Source organism: Tenrec ecaudatus, chromosome 4, assembly GCF_050624435.1.
Source record: "Tenrec ecaudatus isolate mTenEca1 chromosome 4, mTenEca1.hap1, whole genome shotgun sequence".
Classification (NCBI taxonomy): domain Eukaryota; kingdom Metazoa; phylum Chordata; class Mammalia; order Afrosoricida; family Tenrecidae; genus Tenrec; species Tenrec ecaudatus.
Window position 1 is genome coordinate 156,369,846 of NC_134533.1, and position 19,321 is coordinate 156,389,166.

Consider the following 19,321-nt stretch of genomic DNA (forward strand, 5'->3'; position numbering starts at 1 on the left):
TTGTGGGTTTGTTTTTATTGCGTTCTCTCTGAGCTTATATGGATTTTTAAAAAATGACCTACTCATTTTCCTTGGCCGGATTATCTGGCTCAAGCACAAAGGACAGCACTGCTGGCAGGCCAACTCCTTCTTGCGTCCTCTTCTTACGTACTAAGGAAAAAGATTGTGCTGCATTTTGACAATGCTTCATGTTGTTTTTCAACTTGAGTGATACTGAAGTTTAAAATTTTTTATTTAAAAAATAGTTTAGCCTCTTTAAAATGGTAACATTACTACTCTATGTGAAATAAACCAAACAAGTGATATTTGTTCATATAAAAATATCAGCGTGACTATTTTGGAATTATAATTAATTCTATGCTGAATAACCTATCCGTTTCTTTTTGCATTATTTCTCAAACAGCCTGCCTTATGTGGCTTTGTTGAAGTTTACAGATATTCTAAAATCAATGAATGAAATCAGAGTTCCTTCAGAATTAATTTATTTGTAATTCTTTTATTTGCTCATGAGCAGAAAGAAATAATTGGTGACTCCAAAAGAAAACTTTTGGGGTCAGCAGAGATCTAGACTTAACACTGAATTTTGTATTTGGAAATCCTTTACTCTTGAAATGAATAGAGTTTGACGTCTGGAAAATAATGATATTTGGAAAATAGAAGATGAGGTGTGAAGAGAATCTGTTTAATAAAAATCTTTGAATTTTACATCTATTCTTTCATTTTCATTTTTATTTTTATTGAGACCATATTAAATACTGTCATTCATATATAAATATATGTGAAGGGCTTATTTAGTGTTCAAAGTTTAAGCTGAACCACGAAATGGCTATTGAACTTTAAATAGGGGACTATTTTATTGAAAACAGTTTGACATCTAATTATCAAAATTACAGAAATGATGAAACACTTGATTTTGTATTTTTAAAATTATTTTATTAACCTATTGATCTTTATTTTTTTCTTATGTCTGAAAATAAGACCAAAATGTATGCTCATGGAGCAATTATTTATTTTATTCACGACATCTCTTAAAAGTCAAGAAGTGAAGCTGCTTGGTAATGCTATAAATTTAAAACTGTCCTACAGCAAGATAGTTCGATGCAAATATGACTTAATAAGATCACAAACTGAATTTCAGTGAAACAACCAAGATTTACATTAAATTAGGAATTTTAAAACCGATTTAGTTTGTTTTACTGAGCATTTGCTTAATAACATTTTGCCTTCTTGCAATCTTTTTAAAGACAATAATTCGTCTGTGAAATGCAGGCACATCCTCAGTAGAAAAATTGAAAGCAACAGCTCACTTTCTGAAACCACACATAGAGCGATATAAAGAAATATTTCAGCTCTACAAAATTTAATAAATCATCCCATTTCCTAATTTGATCATATTAGATGCTGATGTGGAAGAAGCATTTCAAATACCATCTCCTCATTAATATACATCAGTCTGGGGAATAGAATGGAATACTTATGCAGAGATGTCACAGTTACTGTTTCTTAGTTTACTAAGTGGAACAGGTTGATGTGATCCTGGGTGCTATTTGTCAATGTCGTGCTAAAATGGTTTGGGTCGAGTTATGGAGTCCAGCAAGACGGCGGCTGATAAATCAAAAGTGGATTGAGTGGACAGGAGGCAGTGATTGATACTGTGACAGGATATGAAGAAAGGAACCTGGGTACAAGCATGCCTGATATTGAATATGAGGAGGAAAATGGCCCTGGAGTATGGATATTATTCAAGGAAATGAGAGTAATAATATCAGCCTGAAAATATTGCTGGGTGAAGATTAGGGTAGTTCTTATTAGAGCACAATACTTTGCTTATTGGGAGGGCAAAATCATGTAAAATTTACATAAGAAAAAGATTTTAACCTCTATTTGAAGACTGTTTAATTGATTGAAGTATTTTCTAGCTTTTTTTTTTTTCTTGATGGTCACGAAACCATTTGTTTATAAACTTCCCTGTAAAATTAAAGCAATTTTTAAAGACTATTTTAAGGAGCCTTTACTTCTTGATTTTCTAGAATGGTACTATTCAGAAATGGACTTATAGATAGTATTTTCCTATCATCTGGTTTTGATGTACAGAATTACATTGTTAACTTTAAGAGAAAATAGGCATTGCACGGTTTTCAGCATCTTTTACATTAGTCACTTTTGCATGGCCAAGGAAAGACCCCTGACCAATGAGCCGTGTCACAGAGATCAAGGCTTCATATGCTGAATTTTGTTTTACTGAATTACCAGTGAAATGTTAGCTGATGTCAGGGCGTTCTTGGTGGGAATCTTTTTGTTAGTCTGACTGTTGCCCTTGACGGTGCATAACTAGGGAGAACTTCCTTTTGTTCTCTCACCGGACGAGTTCTAGATCTAAGATTGGCAGAATAACAGTTCATTGGGTAAATAGTCATTTAACTTGTGATTTTGTAGTCCATGAGAAACAGTTGCAAAATAATTGTAATCAAGGGATGTAAGTCTTAGATACAGTTTATTTTTCCTGGACGTAACTAGAGGAGCTCTGGTGACAATGGTTACACACGGGCTGCTAATCCAGGCAACACTTAGAAACCACCATCTGCTCTGTGGGAGAAAGATGTGGCTTCTACTCTTTCTTACCCCCAGAAGTTTAATTGGCACATGATTTATGTATCATATAATTGAACAGTTCAATCGTTCATTCATATCAAGGGGATTTGTACAATCATAACCACGTCCATCTAACAGCTTTCTACTCATGTGAACAGTTAGTCTGGGAAACCCACAGGGGCAGTTCTACCCTGTACTGCAGAGTCACTACGAGTCAGAACGACTGGATGCCAGTGGGATTGAAAAGTACCTAACATTTTACGACACGGTTTTTATCAGGTATACAATAGGAAACATTTTAAGGAAGGGATTGGTAAATATCTAAATAAATCACTTAAACCACTAATGAAGAATTAATTGACAAACTTTTGTAACCCTTTACTAGCAATCTTAGTAGGTAATATTCCTGGATTTATCATTTTATTTTTCCCCTTTCTTATGGGTTTATTACCTCAATACTTGATAAAAATAACACCACCATGCCAGGTGAATAATGTATTATTAGAACTTAGTATGAGTTCTTTTTTTTTTAATTTTTCTTTAAAAAAAATTTTTTTTTAATTTTAACAATTTATTGGGGCTCATACAATTCTTTTCACCGTTCATACATATACATACATCAGTTGTATAAAGCACATCTGTACAGTCTTTGCCCTAATCATTTTTTTCTCTTTTCTTCTTTTACATTTTATTAGGGACTCATACAACTCTTACCACAATCCATACATATACATACATCAATTGTATAAAGCACATCCGTACATTCCCTGCCCCAGTATGAGTTCTTATTGAGCTCTTTGTTACTGCAAGTTGTTTCATGAGACCCAAATATGCTTTAATATGAATCTCAATAGGAAATATATTTAGTTGTGTCTAAATTATAGAAATATATTTTAAATTATTTTGGAAATATATTTTTATTGTTTTGTACTTTCCTTTCCAGAGTTTTCCTTACATGGTAACTAAAATGTAAATTTGATTGTGCCTCCTCTGTTTCAGTGTCCTTGAGTGAAACTCAAAATGTTGGAAAAGTCTGAAGTATCTCTGGAAGGTCTGGCTTCTTTGTGTCCTTGTAAGCACATCTGTCTAATCCTAGTTGCAGTTTATGTACCATACTTCTTTCTCCCCAGGGCCCTTATATTACTGGTTCCTTCTGTTGGAAGTGTTCTTTTCCTCCATTTACGACCTCCTGTTCATCCATTAGGTGTTGGCGTAAAAGCATTTCCTCAGAAGGCCTTCTTCTCTGTCTACCTAGACATAGATACACTCACCAGTACTACCCAGTGCTCATAGATTATAATGCAGGATTTTAGCAAATATCCTAAAGCCGACCCCAGTTAATGTTATAGAAACATGGGTTTGCACTCAGTCTTATTAATTTTTAATTTATGGATTGAACTTTAAGCCTGATAATCATCAGTTCTTACTTGATACTCATTTCTAGCATGGAGAAGATTATTTGAAATTGAGTAGGTTGTGCTACTAAAGATAAGTTAGAAATAGTATAGAAAAGACTCTGAATAAGCTTTTCTGAATTTCAATGTCCTCATTCGTAAAATAAAGATTATACTTATTTCAGAGGCTTTTTGTAGCTCTGATTCTGTATGAAGTTAAGTTTCATGATGTACATTCATTTAAATAAAAAATTAATTTCTTCAGAATTTCTAAAAAGTTGATGTATGTGCCTGCTAATTTTCCCACATTCTATTGCTCCAGAATGATAAACCCAGATCAAGGAATTGAAAAGCTCCTCACATTATTCCCTCTATGAGCTTCCATTTGCTGCCCTAACAGAGCTCTAGTTTGCATGCTCTTATTTGTGCACATGTGCATTTGTGCTAGACATGCTGTTCTTTTGCGGAGCTCTTGTGTGTCCGATTTACACATTTTAGAGTGAGCGTGCGGCCCTGGAGATGTGTGGCACATGCAGACTTTTATCATGCGAATGTTACTTTAGGTGAGGAAGCTGAGACGAAAGTTAATTCCAAGGCACTTAAGTAGTAGTTGCAGAAGAGTTCCCGAAGTGTGTGGAAGTTTCATGGCTTTTATTTTCCCAAGGTATTTTATCTTCTCTTCTCCCACAGCCCAGTTTTCATTGGCTGTAGGTTACTGTAAAATCGATAGAGGAAGTGAGAAAATTCTGGAGTAGCAAAACTGCAATATTGTTCTTAGAATGATAGTTTGAAAGTGAACTGTCTACTTGGAGATAGTGATAGAGTATGAAATGAAAGAGTTCTACACAAACATTTGAGGGATTTTCAGTTCATGTTATAATAAACTGCTCTGGTTCCTATAAGAACAGTTAAATGATTGTATGCCTCTGTTGTTTCATTATTTGCCGTAGGTAGTACATATTTAATTTATCCAAAATAAAGATAAATCCCAGATTATGAGTCTAACGATGAATGTAACTTGCTTTTATTTAGGTCATTATTTATTTTTATTAGTATTCACTTGACTGGAACCAGCAGTAGTTTTTCATTGACATTCAAAACAGATGGATTTTTAATTATTAATCCTATGGAATTAATGAGCTCATTTTCAAAACAGGATACTCTCCTCTTGTCCCATTTTCTCCCCACTTCCCTGTCAAGTTGCTTTAATTAGGATTTTTTAAGTTTCTAACATATAAACCAAACTGGGCAAAGGGTGCACTGCTAAGTATTAGTTACAAAATCCCCAAATCTTTAAATAAAGGATTCAGTGATTAACATTGAGTAAAGGGTTTATGTAGCTCTGTAGTATGGGACCTATTAAAATAAATGAATGCTATCCTTTTTGATATTTTACTTTAAGTTGATCCCCCCCCCAATTTTCTGATATTTTAAATTAAGTTTTATGATTTTCATTTAAAAATTTGTTTAGATCCAAAAGTTCACTTAGAATTGATTGCCCTTTTGTGTTAGACAGGGTTCTCTAGAGAAACAAACCAGAACGCTAATAATTTTATTTATATTTATACAGATAGGTAGATAACATAAGAAATTAACAGTTAAGTAAATTATCAAGCAGTACAAATGGCTCAGTGCAACTCACTCCTTTGAGACAGTTGTGAGACACTGCCCGTCCTTCAAGTCTTGAGGGCCACCGGGTAACCCTCTATAGAGCAATTCAGGCTATCCAGGCCCAGGCAGCAAACAGCAATGCAGGTCACCAACAGTCAGCCAGATGACAAGGTCTGACAGCCCCCAGCTCAAGAGATGTAAATTCCAATAGTGTGGTGAAGCAGGTCTTGAAGGAACCTCAAATTACAGCAACACAGTCAACAGGTGAGGTTTCCCACAGGTAGTGTAGCTTGCAAATTGAGGCACAGAACGAGTAAGGTAGCCGCACACTGGTCTGATGATCAAAGAGCAGGAGACGAGAGGTGAGGCTCGCTGAGCCATTTATCTCTCCACCCTTCAATTAATCCCATATGTTCATTGGCCATGGTGGTACAATAAATGTTAACTATCTCACCTTCCCTTCAAAAATTAGTAGATTAAGAATAGCCTCATTCATAGGTGGTTTAAGAACTGTTTCATCATGAAACGGAGAGCACTTTTTCGTAGCTATTTCTTCTTAGCCTTTTTAACTGCATGTCATCCTAATTCTTCAGTTCCAGAGTCACATCAGAGCACCGTTGCCAGCTGTTGTCAGGGCCCAGAGTTCTTGTGGCTCCGGAGTGAGGAATCCCAAACTGACTGAATAGAACCTTTCTTTCTTAGAGCTATGTTTCTGGGGTTTCCTAGTTAAATTTCACTATTATGAAGAGTGGGGTCACAGTCCCAACTGAATGAGTGGATGATCTTTTTTTTTTTTTCCTGTTGTTCATCTTCATTGGTATCTAACAAACACTCAGACCAAACCCACTATTGTTGAGTAGATTCTAACTCGGAGTGACCCTTTTGGCTAGCTGCCGAGTGCTTTTATCACTGTGCCCTGGGCCTACTTTAATTGTTGTAGATAACTAGACTTGACTGTACTTTTTAATGCAATATTTCACACCATATGAAGTAAGAGACATGTAATAATATGCTTTGGTTGATGTAAGGAAACCTAATCGTGAGGTAGATTATACATTGAACTGCTAACTCCAAGATCAGCAGTTTGAACCCACTAATCTCAGAGGGAGATGAGACCGTGTGCTGCTGCCGCAAAGGTTAACAACCTCAGCAATCCCAAAGGGGGTCTTTTCTTTGTCCCATAGCGTCAAGATGAGTTGGAATAGACTCCTTGGCAGTGGATTTAGGGTTTGGTTAAGGCGATTTTCTCGTGGCTGTAGCTGATTTCCTGCCATTCTTTCCTTGTACTACATTCTCCGTGGAGCGATAGAGGGAGATGGAGAGAACTCTGTGTGGGCAATGTGTTATTTCTTGAGCAGCAACTAGGCTACAGTTTTCTAAGGTAACTTGCATAGGGACTACTGTAACTAAATGCCAAGGGATTTTATGGATGGATCTTATGGATCAAGGGATCTTATGGATGGCTCCTAAGAAGATATTTCAATGTTAAGTGTGTACTTTATTTCTAGTCTCTGATCTAGGCAAGCCTATTATAGGATTTCCTTTTTAATCACCCCCCCACCCGTAAGTCTTTGTCTACTTTTACATTATTGTATAGTGGATGATAGACAATGCTTCCAATAGCCCATTATGTATGTAAGGACAGTTTCTTTTTTTAAATAAATTCTAAGTTTTATTGCTATGTAATTCGCATATATAATTCAGTGGCTGAGAAGTATCAGAAGGAATTGTGTCCTCAGCACCATAATCTATTTTACATTTTCTCTTTTGTATTCCTTAGTCGCACCCCATATCCACTAAGCCTCCCCTCCCATAACTCTTAAGAAACTATTTAACTAGTTACTGTCTGGAGATTTACCTGCCCTGAATTTTAGAAAAAAACAAAAATAAAACAACAACCCCCCCAACAACAAAAAAATAAAACAGAGAAAACCTTAATCAAAGAGAAAGCAGAAAATAATAAAACCTAGAAAAAATTTAAAATGCGTCCAAAGGGAGGACACAGGATGTGGTGTTGAATTTTAACTAGCGTCTGTCTGCACGCGTCTGCTTCCCAATGCAATCAGTCTGATTACAAGGCTGTTCACATCGCTGGTCAATGGTCAGGGGTGTCGCCAAAGGCACAGTCCTCTTGGGGATGCTGCAAGTAGATTTGGGCGTTCACTGGCATCTATAGCCTTCTGGAAACCACACCTCCGATTTCAAGCTCTAACACCGTTCCCTCCTCTGGTCTTGGATTGTATTACTTAACAATCGTTGGACCACACGGGCTAGCTAGCGTGCCTCCATGTGGACTTGGCTGACATCTCACTTAGCGTGGCTGCTTGCTCTGTGACAGAGCTTTGCGACTCCAGCTGCTGCTTTTTCAAGTGGCTGAGCAATATCTGATTTCTTCACCACGCTGCTGTAGCTCCCACGGCTTCAGTCGTCTCATGAGGACAAGTATTAATTAAGCGGGGCCACATCATGAGAACTAATTGTTCTTACATTAGGGATACGATTAAGTGTGAGCTTAAAAATCCATTCATGTATCTGTGGTTTATATATGTCTCTGGCCAGCTTTAGAAACATTATCAGTTTATTGGAGGAACATTCTAAATCATCCCATGGACCATATGGTATTTCTGTTTAGAGTATTAGTGTAGTCAATAATACTGTTGAGAAAAGGAACGTATACATGTGGAGGACATGCTTTTAGACTAACATGCATGGAATATTCACTTGTACAGGTTCCAAACTTTAGGGACTGGACACTATTTTTGCAAACATTACGGGTTGGAGTTAGGGCAAAACCTTCAATAATGCTCGTTTGCAAAGGCAGTACTATGGCTGTTTGGACTAAGACATGTCATGAGAAAGCAATGAGTATGAAAATTGAAAAAGACAGTTAAAATATTATTTATTGTGCATTAGGTGAGGGTTTACATTATCAGATAATCTTTTTGCCTTCAACAACTTAACAGACCTTCCCATGGCTTTCCGTATTATCCGCTCACCCCTGCCTCCCTGTTTACTGTGCCCATCTGTTCTCCTTCTTGTAGGTTATTGTCATCCCTTTCACCCAAGTTAACACCTATCTGCTTTCTAGAGTGTAGCTCATTTCCTTTCCCAACCCTCGTAACCATCAAAGTCTGCTTCCTTGGCTGTGAAAACCCTTTCTTAATTCCTCCTCCAAATACAATATTTGACCTTTTGTTATTGACATTACTGCATCAGCACAATATCCTCCAAATCCATCCAAGTCACGATGTTTCACAGTTAAGCTGCCATTCTTTACTGATTCATAGTATTTTGTTGTGTATGTAACAGAAGTTATTTATCCCTTCTCCCTTTCTTGGGAGGTTGTTGTTTCCATCTTCTTGTTACTGTGAGTTGTGCTGTGCTGTGATGAACATGGGTGTGCATACATCTGGTCATGTTACGTTACTTATTTCTGTAGGGTATGCACTAAAGAGCACCATTGCTGAGTTACATGTTATTTTTTTCTTTTTCACATTCCTTTGTTTTCTGGTTTTTCTAGTCCCAATATTTTGAGGAAGTACCACACTGCTTCCCACAGTGACCTTACTGGTTTACAGCCTCACCAGCAATATATGAGGGTTCCACTCTCCTCACACCCTCCAGCATTTGTTTCTAGCGTTTTTGAATTTTGATATCAATTCTAAGGTGTGTGGTATCTCATTGTTGCTCTGATCTGCTTCACTTGGCTGGCTGATGATGGAGAGTGTTTCTTCATAGGTTTGCTGGTGGCCTTGTAGTCTTTGGTAAACTCTCTGAGAATACATATCCTAGGCCCATTTAAAAGTTGGGTTACCAGTGTTTGCTTTATTCCTGTAAGATGCGAGGTTTTCTGTCAATTTTTGAAACTAGTCCTTTGTCTTACATGTCATTGCAAAAAATTCTTACCTATCCTGTGGGTTTTCTTTTTTACTTTCTTGGTGAAATCTGGGAGGCCCCAGTCACCTTTTTTCGTCTTCTTGGTGTATGTTTTTCATTGTGCTTGATAGTCTGTTTATGTCATGTATTAGTGCCCCTAAGAGTTCTAGGGTCTGCATTTGCGTTCTTATCTTGAAAGCATTTTTTTTATTATGGAGTGAGGTATTAGTTTTATTTAATTCTTCTGCAATAGAAATCCAATTTTGCCACCACTGTTTGTTGAAGAGACTAACTCTTCCCCATATAATATCTTTTAATATGTTTTAGCCTTTTGTCAAAATTCACTTATGTGAAATTACAAAAAAAATCTGTTGTATGTAGGTGGATGGATTTCTTTCTGGATTTTCTATTCTGCCACATTGGTCTATTTATTTCTAATGTCAGTGCCAGGTTACTTTGACTAGTGGGACTATGTAATAGTAGGCTTTGAGAAGCCTCTTACTCTGTTCTTCAATAGTGCTTTGTTTGTACTAGGGGTTCTCAAACTTTTTAAACAGGGGGGCAGTTCACTGTTGCTCAGACCCGTTGGAGGGTTGGACTATAATTAAAAAAAACTATGAACAAATTCCTGTACACACTGCACATATCTTATTTTGAATTAAAAAAACAAATGGGCAAAAACACCCGGCGGGCCGGATAATTGTCCTCGGCAGGCGCATGTGGCCCGCGGGCCGTAGTTTGAGGATGTAGTTTGTGTCTCCTTACTTTCCATATAAAATTGGTATACGTTTTCGACCTCTTAAAAAATGATGTAGGAATCCGGATCAGATTTGTATTATGTTCATGCATGCCTTTGGGTAGTCTTGACATTTTCACAATGTTAAGTCTTCCTACTCACGAACGTGGTAACTTTTTAAATTTATTTAGGTCTCTTTGGTTTCTTGTGGTAGTGTTGTAGTTTTCTTTGTATGAATCTCTTATTTTTCTGGTTAGGTTTGTTCCTAAGTATTTCAACCTTTGGGTGTCTATTGTAAATGGTACTGTTTTCTTGATTTCCATTTTTGAACTCTCAGGTTACAGAAGTCAGGTTGGTTTTTCTCTTAAGGGTATGCCCTATGAGGAGACTCCTTGACGTTGTCTCCCTTTTCTCCCACCACCACTGTACCACCCTCTCCGCAAAGCCCTTTATTGTACTTGCTGTCCGTGTAGGTTCATTGATCCTAGGTTTCATGTACTGAACAACAGAAAAACATGTAAAAGAACTTCAGGAGAGTGACCTCCAATGATATAGCGCCTTTGAGTTACACCCTAATATGAACAAACAAAAACCAAACAAAATGATACAAACCAAAAATACAACAAATGTAGAAACCAGATCAGGTCTAGTATGTATCATAGGATGGAATCTACTGACAAAGTTTTAACTATTCAAGTTAGATTTATGCCTTTCCTCCCATCCTTCAATTTTAGATAGGGAAGTTCCCAGAGGTTTATTTCCTATGTAGTTCTACCAATGAATCTTGGGCTTCCACTGTCACTCATCACCTTTTGCATACAGGATTTTTACAATATAGTCTCTGATACTAATCCCTCCTTTGATTTCGGATTATATGGATTACAATAGGACAGTTTTTCATTTTTATTTTATTTTAAAAATAATTTTATTGGGGTCTCATACGACTCTTATCACAATCCATACATCCATCCATTGTATGTCAAGCACATTTGTACATTTGTTGCCCTCATTATTCTCCAAACATTTGCTTTCTACTTGAGCCCTGGCTATCAGCTCCTCTTTTTATTCCCTCTCTCTTCCCGCTGCCCCCTCCCTCATGAACCCTTGATAATTTATAACTTACTATTATTTTGTCATATCTTACACTGTCCGATGTCTCCCTTCACCCACTTCCCTTTTGTCTGCCCCCCAGGGAGGAGATTATATATAGATTCTTGTAATCGCTTCCCTCTTTCCACCCCACCTGCCCTCCACCCTCCGGTATCACCACTCTCACCAGTGGTCCTGAAGGGATTCATCTTTCCTGGATTCCCTGTGTTTTCAGTTCCTATCTGTACCAGTGTACATCCTCTGGTCTAGCCAGATTTGTAAGGTAGAATTTGGATCATGATAGTGGGCTGGGAGGGGGGAGGGGAGGATGCATTTAAGAACTACAGGAAAGTTGTATGTTTCATCGTTGCTACCCTGCACCCTGACTGGCTTGACTCCTTCCTGTGACCCTTCTGTAAGGGGATGTCCAGTTGCCTAAAGATGGGCTTTGAGTCCCCAATCTGCACTCCCCTTATTTACATTGATATGATATTTTTGTTCTTTGATGCCTCATACCTGACCCCTTGGACATCTCATGTTCACACAGGCTAGTGTGCTTCTACAGGGCAGTTTTTTTAAATGAATGAAAATAGTTACTTTCCCCCCCTCCCCTTTCCACTCATATTTATGAAATTCCAGAGTTGTTCTTGCTCTCAAAATGCATAATACTTACTTCAACCACAGAAGTGATTTAAATGCAGTTAAAAATTGTTGTGTGTCTTTAGAATGAGTTAGTAAGGAGTAAAATCCACTGCCATTGACTCGATTCTCACTCTAAAAACTTGCTGCCATTGAGTTGATGCCAATTTATATTGACACTATAGGACAGGATAGAACTGCCCCTGTGAGTTTCTGAGACTGCAACCACTTACATGAGTAGAAAGCACTTTAGAAACTCCATAAATGTGTATCCAAAAATACCACAGAACTGAGGAATAGGTTTAGTCATTGAAGATTGTGGTCTAATCATACAGCCAATCCCGAGGTGTCAGCAACATAGGCTGTGGCAGTGACAGCACCGGGCTTGACCAGGCTGTCTGCACCTTGTTAAGTGATCCTGTACTGACCAAGCCATCATGATGTCTTTTTCCAGGGATAGATTTCTCCCGTGTTAACCATGTCCAAAATATGAGGGGGTACCAAAAAAACTGTAATTTTTTTTCACAGCTCTGTTTTTAAATTTTTTTTTATAAAATGACCTCCTCACCTTCAACATATTCTCCATGACACCTAATACATTTGTCAATTCTGTGATTTCTTCTTGGAGACATTTTCAAAACTCATCTGCTTGGATGGCTGATAGCACCTCCCTCATTTTTTTTCACCCCTTCTATCTTATCAAAGCGCTGTCCTTTCATGCTCCTGTGCATTCATGGAAAGAAAAAGAAGTCACATGGAGCAACATTAGGTGAGTAAGGTGCATGGGGCAAGAGAGGCCTGACTGTTTTTGCCAAAAACTGGCACACTGAAATGGCTGTGTGAGCAGGTGCATTGTTGTTGGTGGCAAAACCAGTCCTCCGTTTAACACAAATTATGCCCTTTTTGTCTCACATTGTTACACAATCTTATCAGAACCTCTAAATAGAAAGTTTGATTCACAGTCTGACCTGGAAGAACAAACCCCAAATGCACTCTAAGTGTTGATGTTTTCGTCTATTTGGGAAGTTGACAGACGTCCAGAACGAGGTTTGTCATCAATCTACATTTCACCTTTTTTGAAACAAGACAACCACTCATACACTTGACTTTTTCCCATAGTGTTGTCCGTGTAAGCTGTGTTCAACATTACCACAGTTTCTGTGGCATTTCACCTGAGCAGGAAGCAAAATTTCACAGCCCCATGCTGTTCTCTTAAATTGGCCATCACAAAAAAAAGATGTTCAAGTGAAACTGTTTTTATGAAAAAATTCTCTGTCACCACAGAGAACCTTCCCAGGTGATGCCACTGGGTGCACTAACTCAGAGTGAGTTGCTAGATACTGACCTAGCTAGACAAATGCATACCACAAAAGTGCTCCTCCACCTAGTGCAATTCCATTTTGGGAGGGTGTATCCCTCAAATTTCCTGGCATAAAAGAGTACCATATATACTTGTGGAAGAGCCGAGTTTTTTTTTTTTTTCATTTTCTCTTTTTAAAAAAAATTTAAAAAAAATTTTAACAATTTATTAGGGGCTCATACAATTCTTATCACAGTTCATACATATACATACATCAATTGTATAAAGCACATCTGTACAGTCCCTGCCCTAATCATTTTTTTCTCCTCTTTTCTTTTTTTACATTTTATTAGGGACCCATACATCTCTTATCACCATCCATACATATACATACATCAATTGTATAAAGCACATCCATACATTCCCTGCCCCAATCATTCTCAAAGCATTTGCTCTCCACTTAAGCCCCTTGCATCAGGTCCTCTTTTTTTTTCCCTCCCTCCCCTTTCCCCCCTCCCTCATGTGTCCTTGGTAATTTATACCTCGTTATTTTGTCATATCTTGCCCTATCCGGAGTCTCCCTTCCCCCCTTCTCTGCTGTCCCTCTCCCAGGGAAGAGGTCACATGTGGATCCTTGTAATCAGTTCCCCCCTTCCAACCCACTCACCCTCCACTCTCCCAGCTTCGTCCCTCACACCCTTGGTCCTGAAGGTATCATCCACCCTGGATTCCCTGTACCTCCAGCCCTCATATGTACCAGTGTACAGCCTCTGCCCTATCTAGTCCTGCAAGGTAGAATTCGGATCATGGTAGTTGGGGCGAGGAAGCATCCAGGATCTGGGGGAAAGCTGTGTTCTTCATCGGTACTACCTCGCACCCTAATTAACCCATCTCCTCTCCTAAACCCCTCTATGAGGGGATCTCCATTGGCCGACACTTGGGCCTTGGGTCTCCACTCTGCACTTCCCCCTTCATTTAATGTGGTATATATATACATATACATATACACATATATACACACACTTATATCGTTGTTGTTTTTTTTTGCATGATGCCTTATACCTGGTCCCTTGGCACCTCATGATCGCACTGGCCGGTGTGCTTCTTCCATGTGGGCTCTTTTGCTTCTGAGCTAGATGGCCGCTTGTTCACCTTCAAGCCTTTAAGACCCCAGACACTATCTCTTTTGATAGCCGGGCACCATCAGCTTTCTTTACCACATTTGCTTATGCACCCATTTGTCTTCAGCGATCCTATCATGGAGGTGTGCAGTCAATGATATGATTTTTTGTTCTTTGATGCCTGGTAACTGATCCCTTTGGGACCACTCGATCACACAGGCTGGTGTGTTCGTCCATGTGGACTTTGTTGCTTCTGAGCTAGATGGCCAAGAGCCGAGTTTTTCAGCACATTTCCAATGCTGTTTTTGTGGTAAAATTAGGTGCCTTGGCTGATATTCGGGTCAGCTTATGCTCAAGTAGATATGGTAGGTGCTTCCAGTGCTTCACCAGCTTGCTGAATCATTTCAGTTGGCATTCCATCAATTTCTGTACCTTGATTTTTCGCTGATGCCTTTAGTATAGTTTTAAACCATATCAGTTCTTGATCACATGCTGCCTCTTCCAATGGTTGGGTGTTGACCAGTTCTGTGTGGTATAGTGACTGGGTATTCCTCCGTAATGGAATGTTTCCGCAGCACTCACTGTCTTGTCCATAGAAACCTTCAGTATTGCCTCTCGAGGCTTGGGCGTTTTTCTTCAGTTCTTTCAGCTTTTGATATGCTGAATGCGTTCTTCCTGAACGGTTTTTTGACTCCACATCTTCACATTTTATTATAATGTCATCTGTAGCCTTATATTAAACTGAATGGTCCTGATAATGGTGAACTTTAGTAAATACTTAAATTACTGATGATAAGTCCTGTTCACTAAGATTGATATGAAATTACTAGGTAAAGACACTTTTTACCAATTCACTCAGTCCTTTTTATCGTTAAGTATTGGAAGACACATTACATTTTCATCTTTCTAAATTTTTATTGAAGTATATTTTCAGGTTTTCTAAATACGTTTCTTAGGCAGGACGCAAAAAAAGAACTTGTTCCTTATTTGCTCTAAATTCTCTCCTCTTCTTTATCTTCCCTAAATTATACTTTATTCTTTCATTTTTCCTAGTTATTCTATTAAAAAGAATTATGTCTTTGCTGCCAGCTACCTCTCAGCCTTATGTTCAGACTGAAGATTCCAGTTTCATAGCTTAACCTTCATATGGATTGCTCTCACCCCTTATCTTTCTAATAATTTTATTTTCACTTGCATTCGCTGCCTGGTTCTTGTCAAGAGATGCTTGTGTATAAAGTGGATGCAGGTAGTATTTTCTTTGTGGTTCCCAATATGTTTTCTGTTAATGGCCACTATAATGGTTGGCCTTTTTGACCATAACACTGCATTGTGCACGTTACTCCTCAAGAAACAGTGTATAATGACTACCAGATCTCTGATTTTATGAGTTTAGTAATCTTTTCTCATTTATGAGTTTTCTTTATTTGAAATTCATATACACTATGGATTTACTTATGTACCATATATGCTTTTCAGAAACTCCACTATACACCTGGGTCACTTGTTTCCATCCTGGTTCTTCGCCATTCACTTAAGTGGTCGGTCATACACAAAGTGTCATACAACTCTATTATAGTTCATTGTTGAGCTATGTGTATCAACATGTGGTATTTGTAGCTGTTGTGATTAATGGGCAAGAAGAGACTGGAAAGCATTGCAGTTGGTTTTGTCAGGGCTATTCCTCCTGAGACAGATGTCTAATGTGACAGTGAAAGCCGCATGACAGGGTCATACAAGACCTTTATTGTCAACTCAGACCCTAAAGAGGAAGGGAGGCTTCCTGCCATAAAGTGTTTGAAATGCTGTTCCCTTCATCCAGACTACTGATACTGACCAAAAACAAAGCTCCTAGTTGAGAGGTCAGAGAAGTGTATTAACTCAAAGCATCCCTATTCATTCATAAAATTGGTAACTAGAGTTTTCTAGCCAATGAGAAGCAAAGACTTTCGTAGAAGTTAATAGGTATGGATTTAGTAATTAATGTTTGTTTTGAGTGTTTAAGGCAACGTTTTAGAAGGTCTTCAGATGAGGTATAAATGAATTATTGTAGCCAATTATAAAGTAGAAAGAGGCTTTAACAAGAAGTCCAAGAATACAGAAAATTCTAGTTTATTGGTTCAAAAATGGAAAATCTAATTTTAAGCATTCTTGGCTCATATCGCATGCAAAGTGAGGTGTCATGAACCTTGGTATTATCAGAGGGAGTGAGACAAAACCAACTTAATTATGGCAGCAAGCAGGGATGGAGAAAAGGATGTCATGATGTCTTGCAAACAATAATCTGTTGAAGAAGACTTGTTGTTGCCAACTGTCCTCCAGCCTAGTCCTGTACCAATCTCCACAACAGATTGCAGATTGGCCTTTTGTGATCCACAGGCTGTCAACAGCAGTATATTCCAGGCCTTTTTCCCTAGTCTGCTTTATTTGCAAACTTCTCCTGACACCTCTTCAACATCCCACCAAAATGCAAGCCTCACTGACAGATGGGTGGTGGTTTGACAGGTGGTGTATTGGCTGGGGGTTGAATCTTGGTCTCCCATGTGAATGGTGAGCCACTGAAACACCAGTGTCCCCAAGGAGGATAGTACCAAGATCTCATTGATGACTTTGGGAATTTCAACATTTATCTGACAAAGCCATAGGCTCTTAATATTTGATCAAAGATAGACATTTGGTCCTAATACTGTTTATCACTTTGTAGAAAAACTAAAAATATGGCTGTGACTCTGTGTAGTTATATTTTGAACTACGCCTTCATTCTTTCTTGACATTTCTTTTTGAAAGTACTTTTCATGGTTTTATTGTTTGTTTTCACCTTGTAATATCTGTCAGGAATATCAAATATAAGCATTTTATTTTTAAATTTTAAGGAGTTAGAGTTAAAAATTAAATAGGCAAGATATGACAAAATAATAATCTATAAGTTATCAAGGGCTCAATAGGGAGGGGGGAGCGGGGAGGGAGGGGAAAAAAGACTACCTGATGCCAGGGGCTTAAGTGGAGAGCAAATGCTTTGAAAATGATGAGGGCAAAGAATGTACAGATGTGCTTGACACAATTGATGTATGTATGGATTGTGATAAAAGTTGTATGAGTCCCTAATAAAATGTTTTTAAAAAATTAAATAGTTCTAGCCATGCTCTTTATTAAGAGAAGTTCAAGGATACTTAGAGTAGAGAGTATAACACTGATTATATGTTTCTCGCGGTGTTTTATTCTGCTGTACATTGAGTTCCTAGGGGCCAGAACTGACTGACGGCACCTAACAACAGCAACAAATCTATTACATAGGTGATTAAGATTTTTAATGTAGTTGCAGCTGTTGCTTATTCTTCCCCTCTCTCCACCTTAAAATTTTTTTCCCCCTTTGCTGAAGTTTTTCAAAGTCAGTTCAGGCACTGTATTGTGTTATTTCACCCATATGTTTCAATTTGCAATTCTCAAGATTATGATTTTTTATTACATGAACACAGTGAGGTTATTCAATTAGTATTTTAATACTGATTGTCTGACCTTCTGACCAGTTCACACTCTTGCATTAAGCTTCCTGCCACTCGCAGGCCTCTGTCAGACGTGAGGAAATCTGTGTTTCACATCTGAAGTTTTTTTTTCATTTATTCCATTTTTAAAAAGATGTACCCTTAAATTTAATCTTGACTGCTAGGAGTTAATTTTCATTTCATAGCATGGCAGAAAATAGATTACTTTTCCTTGTGGTTGTTGTTGTACACAGTACATAGTCTTCTAAGATCAAATGAAAGTATCTTGTTTTTTTTTTCCCCACCCCTCCCAGCCAAGTATCTTCTTTCTTGAATGACACACTCATTGTAGGTCTTTGCAGATACTTCATTTGAACAATATGAGAAATTCTCATACTTCGCTTGTGTATGAAAGGAATTGTTTTCCTTTTAGAAATTTCCCATCAACTGCAGTCTAAGATGTCAATATATATTTCTGAACTTATTCTGAATTTCTTTCTTTATCCCGTTGTAAACTGGTAAGTGTTCACAAATGGGCACTGGCTCTTAGAACAGCATTGAGATGTTATACTGACTATTTCTTTACTTAGTTTGGGATTGGGTGTGAGAAATTTCACGGGAAAGAGGAATGTATGTACTTCCTACAAGATACCATTTAGTCTTAGTCTGTCAGCTTCTTAACTGTTCTGCTTTGGAGGTATGGCCCTCTATAAATATTGTATTAAAAATTAGGGAGTCACTGGAATGGTCACTTGGGCTAAAGGATCAATGTGCTTATTCAATCCCTTGCAAAATGTATAAAGGGGCTTCACAAAGTTCATGGAAAAGTTCCACTATCTTTCACTTCAATTTTTTTTCTGTGAATTTTTGGCCCCGTTTTTATTGGGAACTGTTTCAGATATCGTAAGAATCCATAGTTCAATTAGATTGTGCATGATTATTCAATTGTTGCCACCATCATTTTCAAAACATTTTCTTTCTTCTTGCACTCTTTGATATCATCTCTCCTTTATCCCCGCCCTCCCCCACCCTACCTCCATGTACCCTTGTTATTATGTTGAATATTATTATTATTGTTATACTTCCCCCCTGTATCTTACACCATCCAGTGTATCCGTTCAACTGCCATTCTGTGATTCGCTCCCCTCAAGTGGGGTTATATAGTCATCATTGGTATCATCTCTTCCCCCATGTCACCCCCCTTTCTGTACCGTCAGGGAATCATTACTCCTGTTACTATTTCTGAAGGGTTTATCCATCTTGGATTTCAAGCATCGAATAATCTTAATTATACAAATGAACAAATGCAGATCTAACAGGATTAGTGAGGCTATACTAAGACCATAGTAATAGGGGGAGGAAATATTAAAGATCTGAAGGATAGTTTTGTGTTCAACAGGGCTATACTACATCCTGGAGAGATCATCGCTTCTATGTGACCCTTCTGTGAGGCACTGTCCAGTTATCTTACAGGTGGTTTTTGG

At 38.0% G+C, this 19,321-nt stretch overlaps 1 protein-coding gene across 1 annotated transcript in view; it reads left to right on the top strand.

Moving 5' to 3' along the window:
• RSRC1 (arginine and serine rich coiled-coil 1) overlaps positions 1–19,321 on the top strand; it is a 463,476-nt gene that overhangs the window by 37,917 nt on the left and 406,238 nt on the right. The window lies entirely within an intron of this gene.